Source organism: Microcaecilia unicolor, chromosome 4 (genome assembly GCF_901765095.1).
Source record: "Microcaecilia unicolor chromosome 4, aMicUni1.1, whole genome shotgun sequence".
NCBI classification, from domain to species: domain Eukaryota; kingdom Metazoa; phylum Chordata; class Amphibia; order Gymnophiona; family Siphonopidae; genus Microcaecilia; species Microcaecilia unicolor.
Genome location: NC_044034.1, coordinates 19,868,832 through 19,875,800, shown reverse-complemented (window position 1 = coordinate 19,875,800; position 6,969 = coordinate 19,868,832).

The following is a 6,969-nucleotide window of genomic DNA, read 5'->3' as shown; positions in this document are numbered from 1 at the left end:
ATTTGCAGAGGGGAGGTTGGAGGGAAGGGGAGAAGTTTTGGGATTTGCAGAGGGGAGGTTGGAGGGAAGGGAAGAGGTTTTGGATTTGTAGAGGGGAGGTTGGCAGGAAGGAGAGAGAGAGGTTTTGGGATTTGCAGAGGGGAGGTTGGAAGGAAGGGGAGAGGTTTTGGATTTGCCGAGGGGAGGTTGGAGGGAAGGGGAGAGGTTTTGGATTTGCAGAGGGAGGTTGGAGGGAAGGGAGAGGTTTTGGATATATAGGGGGGTGGAAGGAAGGGGAGAGGTGCTGGATATGCAGGGGGTGGAGGGAAAGGGGAGAAGTGCTGGATATGCAGAGGGTTGAAGTGAAGGGGAGAGGTGCTGGACATGTATGGGGGCTGGGAAAGGGAAAGAGGTGCTGAACATGTAGGGGGGCTGGATGAAAGAGAGAGAGAGATGCTGGACGTGTGGGGGGGGGGGGGCTGAAGGAGAGGTGCTGGATATGCAGATGATGATATGCAGAGGGAAGGGAGAGAGATGCAGGGAGAAAGAGCCAGATGCATAAGGGGAAGGAAAGAGAGGAAGAGAAGCTGGTTGGGGGGTGGGATCAGAGAGGAGAGGGACACATTGGTGTGGAGGAGGGAGAAAGGGGACATAGGGAAGTATACAGATACAGAAGGGAGATTATGGGCATTAGGTGGGAGCATGGGGACAGGGACACAAATGTGAGATGCTGTATGGGGATGGCACATGGGCACAGAGGGGTAATGCCTGACAAGGGGGGGGGGGACGGGGATATGGAATAGAGATAAAATGCTGGACTGGAGAGGGGGGTATATGGACAGGGGGGGGGGGGGGGGGAGATACCAGACAAGGGAGAGAATAGGAATGCAGAAGGGATATGCTGGGCATGGGGTGCATAGGTGCACAGAGGAATGATGATGGATGAGGGGATATGAACACAGGGGAGATTCTGGACAAGGAAATATAGGAAAACAGAGATGGGAGATGGATAATGGACATGAAGAAAGAAGAAATGTCAAATAGGAGACCCTGGCAAGTGAGTTAAGAGAAGACAGAGGGAAGCAGAAACCAGAGACTGGGACCAATATGATTTGAGAAAAAATGACCAGACAACAAAAAGGTATAAAAAATATTTTATTTTCAATGTTGTGAATATAATATGTTGGATTTGGAATGTACATCTTGCCAAAGTTGATGGTAAACATGGCTGGGGTCCAGGACAGAAATCTAGGAAAGGACCCCAAAGTCCATCACCAGGCTGCGCCTTCAGCTTCCAGCATGCAGGCTTTCTTGGCCATGGAACCAAGCACAATTGCCCTAGTTGCAATCCCTAACACCATCCCTGGCATGTGCCATCTTTATATTTTGCACAGGAGCAAGTGCCTTTCTTTCTTGTTTCTCTGGTGGTGTACTACATGCAAGGTCTAGTTTCTTGGGGTTTCCGTTTAATTTATATTTCTAGAGTTTGTGGTCACTTATTCTGTATTTGGCATTTGTGTCTTGTGTGTGTGACTGAGGTATTCTGTTAGCATGAAGTTTCAATGTAGCATTCTGTAGTAATTTGGCTTGTTCAGCTTTCCTGATAAATGTATTTGTATTTTAGGGCCCTACTATAATATTTAAGGCACTTCTTTTTCATAGGTAGGATCTTTGTTTTGGAAGTTAGTGTTGGCATGGTAGATTTGCTCTAGGTTCTGAGTGACTTTTGTTTTATAGATTTTTTTAAAGTTAATTTATAATATGTCTGTAATTGAGATTACACTAGAAAACAAAATTTCTTTATATGATGAGTTTTATGGTGAATTGTCCTTGCTGTGCTCTGTATCCATTGTTGGTGGACGGCCAGGAGGTTCTCTGGATGCAGAATGTGTTTGGCTTCAATACCATATATGTGTTGGAGGACCATGGCTCAGTGGGGCTGAATAGTGCAGTCTATTGTACTTCCCTTAGCTCTAAAATTGGCCTGCAGCCACTGAAGCCTGCACTGCAACCCTCATTGAAGTTATGGGGAGTGGGGTAGGGACAGAGCTGGGTGCATCAGGTTTGCTGTTTTTTTTTCTTTTTCAAAAAAGTTGGCAACTCTAGTGCCCACCCATCCAACCTGTTGGCCCACCCAAAAATTGCCTTCTGGCTACGCCACTACATTGAACAATGATTTTTGCTTGAAGATTTTACAGCATAGTCAGTGGTTCCAGAACAAGAAAACCCTATGTTCTCTTATTTGCTTGGAAATGTTGATAAAGTAGAAATCTTTTTTGTAGTTTGGATGTAGTGCACCCTAGTTCTGAGCCTGTGAAGTATCTACCTCAGGCACTGCAGCCTCTGGACAGGCCTATGGCAAGCATTTTCAGCAAATATTTTGGTGTCTGCTTACATTTTTTCCTTAAAGTACTCGGTTAATGTCTCTTTTTTCCTCATCTATCCTGACTATAAAACATGCATTTGTTATATTTGAGAAATTCTGGCTTAGAAGATGTTGTGTCTGGGTTCCTGCTATATATATATATATATATATAATGGAGAAAGAGACATAAATATTTATATTTCAACAATTTTTATTGAAGACAAAATAGCATAAAATCTATACATAGGAAGCACTTGATATAACTAAAACACATAACTAGCAGTCAGCCCCTCAGCGCTGAAGTATACATGACATCAAACGTTTAATTTTTGCCCCTTCTCCCCCCCCCCCCGGCTAACCTTAAATCTTCTGATCATACCCTTCCCTAATCCCCCCACCTAACTATCCTATCCCTTCCCTTATCTACCCTCTTCCCTCTCCCCCCCCCTCAATATAAAAATATTTATATTGGGTTTTATCTGCCTTTATGAAGATTCACCCAAGTTGGTATACAGCAAGTAGTTTCACATTAAAATTATAATTTTAACGACATAACAATAGTAAAATGATCAAATAAACATTAATACATTCAATGAGGAGAACTTGGAAGTGACTAATTTTGACTTTTCTAAATTGTTTTGTATTCTGCACCGCTCTGTTCTAGCATTGGGCATAAAAACAGTTTATCAAGTTCAGTTAACCATAACTACAACCACCTGATACAGTATCAGAAATATATACATTTATCAGCACCATAGAACAATCGTAACAGTAATATTTGTTGGGGGAAGGCAGGATTGTTGATCAGGATAAACAAGTTAAGGATTCTCTCTTGCCTGAGAATCCCATATAACAAAGAATTTTAGTGGCAGTATTCCAAATGACTGGTAGAGATTGTTTAAATGACTTCACTTTTGGGAAGCAAAAATGGGTAACTTTAATACCATGAGCACATTATAAAGGAACTAGTAAAAGAGGGCCGTTTCAGAGCAAATGAAACGGGCGCTAGTAAGGTTTTCGTCGCCACCCCCTCCCTCCCTGGCCAACCCCTTCGTTGTTCTGCCATTGCTCCGCCCCCAACGTCATGACGTTTGACGCGAGGCGGGGCCCGGAGCGATGTCCCGCCTCCCTGCCAACCCGTTCGTTGTTCTGCCATTGCTCCGCCCTCGAGGGCGGGGCCCGGAGCGATTTTGGTGGCTTCACCACCACGAACCTTCGAACCTTTTTGAAGGAAGTCAGGGCTTGGCTTCACTGACGTCAGTGTCCTCAGAACGTTGAGGGTGAGTTTATTATAGTAGATGTGGGATAAATTAAGGAACCTTTCTAGAAGGAATTATTCCTGGCACATTAGTGGATGATAAAGAGGGAATAAATGCGCAAGACCTGAGCAGCCTTGGCTAAGGCTGATCTTACCTGTCGGTTTAATCTCTCCTCTGTTTGTCCTTCGCCTTTCCCAGCTAGCTTCTTCCTTCCTATGCTTTTTTCTTTTCTCTGTTCCTCCTTTCTTCACCCGCTAACATTCTCTTTCTCTTGTTTTTCTTCTCATCCTGATCTAGCCCTCCCTCTTCATCCTATTTCTCTTTGATTGTTGTGTTAGTGGCACAAGTGGTGCAGTTGGCAGTATATGGCAGAGTGGAGGAGTGGCCTAGTGGTTAGGGTGGTGGACTTTGGTCCTGGGGAACTGAGGAACTGAGTTCCATTCCCACTTCAGGCACAGGCAGCTCCTTGTGACTCTGGGCAAGTCACTTAACCCTCCTTTGACCCATGTAAGCCGCATTGAGCCTGCCATGAGTGGGAAAGCACGGGGTACAAATGTAACAAAAATAAAATAGATACTATTGGAGATTCTACATGGAATGTTGCTACTATTGGAGATTCTACATGGAATGTTGCTATTCCACCAAAGTCCACCACCCTAACCACTAGGCCACTCCTCCACTGTTGCTACTATTTGAGATTCTACATGGAATGTTGCTATTCCACTAGCAACATTCCATGTAGAAGTCGGCCCTTGCACATCACCAATGTGGCCGGCAGGCTTCTGCTTCTGTGAGTCTGACAGGACGTTAGACTCACAGAAACAGAAGCCTGCGCAGCCTTGTACATGGAATGTTGCTAGTGGAATAGCTAATAACCACAAACCAGGACTCAAAAGCCACCTACTGCGAGTAAGTGTAGTAATAAACAGTTATTTCACCCGTATGTGATCAATAATTTTTATGTGTAGAGTACCCTCAGATATAAACCACCGTGACTGCAGTCAATAATGCTGCTACAGCGTGGCATAGCACTTCTTTCATTGGGTAACTCCTACTATATTTTTTTGGGTAAAGAGCAACCTCTGCTCATATTTTTTTGCATCCCAATCACCACAGTGCTATAAAATCACTTATTCATTTGTTTAAAAGAACATATACTAGGTGAAAAAAACAAATGAATAAGTGATTTTATAGCACTGTGGTGATTGGGATGCAAAAAATATGAGCAGAGGTTGCTCTTTACCCAAAAAAATATAGTAGGAGTTACCCAATGAAAGAAGTGCTATGCCACGCTGTAGCAGCATTATTGACTGCAGTCACGGTGGTTTATATCTGAGGGTACTCTACACATAAAAATTATTGATCACATACGGGTGAAATAACTGTTTATTACTACACTTACTCGCAGTAGGTGGCTTTTGAGTCCTGGTTTGTGGTTATTAGCAGTTGAATGTTACCAGAGACATTGATATTGTGAACTCGTTTTCTGCTAGTGGAATAGCAACATTCCATGTAGAATCTCCAATAGTAGCAACATTCCATGTAGAATTTCCAATAGTAGCAACATTCCATGTAGAATCTCCAATAGTATCTATTTTATTTTTGTTACATTTGTACCCTGCGCTTTCCCACTCATGGCAGGCTCAATGCGGCTTACATGGGGGAATGGAGGGTTAAGTGACTTGCCCAGAGTCACAAGGAGCTGCCTGTGCCTGAAGTGGGAATCAAACTCAGTTCCTCAGGACCAAAGTCCACCACCCTAACCACTAGGCCACTCCTCCACTGTTGCTACTATTTGAGATTCTACATGGAATGTTGCTATTCCACTAGCAACATTCCATGTAGAAGTCGGCCCTTGCAGATCACCAATGTGGCCGCGCAGGCTTCTGCTTCTGTGAGTCTGACGTCCAGCACGTACGTGCAGGACGTCAGACTCACAGAAACAGAAGCCTGCGCAGCCTTCTACATGGAATGTTGCTGGTGGAATAGCAACATTCCATGTAGAATCTCCAATAGTAGCAACATTCCATGTAGAATCTCCAATAGTATCTATTTTATTTTTGTTACATTTGTACCCTGCGCTTTCCCACTCATGGCAGGCTGAATGCGGCTTACACGGGGCAATGGAGGGTTAAGTGACTTGCCCAGAGTCACAAGGAGCTGCCTGTGCCTGAAGTGGGAATCGAACTCAGTTCCTCAGTTCCCCAGGACCAAAGTCCACCACCTAACCACTAGGCCACTCCTCCACTGTTGCTACTATTGGAGATTCTACATGGAATGTTGTTGCTATTCCACTAGCAACATTCCATGTAGAAGTCGGCCCTTGCAGATCACCAATGTGGCCGCGCAGGCTTCTGCTTCTGTGAGTCTGGCAGGACGTCAGACTCACAGAAACAGAAGCCTGCGCAGCCTTCTACATGGAATGTTGCTAGTGGAATAGCAACAACATTCCATGTAGAATCTCCAATAGTAGCATCATTCCATGTAGAATCTCCAATAGTAGCAACATTCCATGTAGAATCACCAATAGAAGCAACAGAATCTCAATAGTAGCAACATTCCATGTAGAATCTCCAATAGTATCTATTTTATTTTTGTTACATTTGTACCCTGCGCTTTCCCACTCATGGCAGGCTGAATGTGGCTTACATGGGGCAATGGAGGGTTAAGTGACTTGCCCAGAGTCACAAGGAGCTGCCTGTGCCTGAAGTGGGAATTGAACTCAGTTCTTCAGTTCCCCAGGACCAAAGTCCACCACCCTAACACAAACACATCTAAAAAAAAATATCATAAACAAATCATAAAAAACATACAAAAATAAAGAATAAAACTGTCTGCTAATAATATAGCCTGCTATTACACTCCATTTACAACTGTCATCCCAAATTACATAAATGCTTTAACAAACAGGTAAGTCTTCAGAATGAGTTTAAATTGTAAAATCTGCATACATTAAACTTTATGGGGCATTTAACCAGCCAGTTGCTGATCCTGGCAGGTTAAATGGTTTTGAATATTGGGGGCATAATGTTTAGGCATTGGAAGGAGCGGAGTATTTTGTTAATAGAGCACTGGTCTGGAAAGTTGGGTCCTTTTTCACTTTCCCTGACTTAGAGTAGAGTGATGTGGTAGTCGTGTTAGTCCACTTTTAAAGGTAATCAATAGAAATAGAATAAAATAAAACATAGAAAAGAAAATAAAATACCTTTTTTATTGGACTGACAATATATTTTTTCTTAGCTTTTGAAGGTAGCTCTTCTTCGTCATATCAGAAATAAGCAAATGTTGATAAATAACAGTATATATAATTGAAACATCAAAGCATTTCAGTGACAGTCTAACAGGATGAGGGTGGGGTTTGTTAGG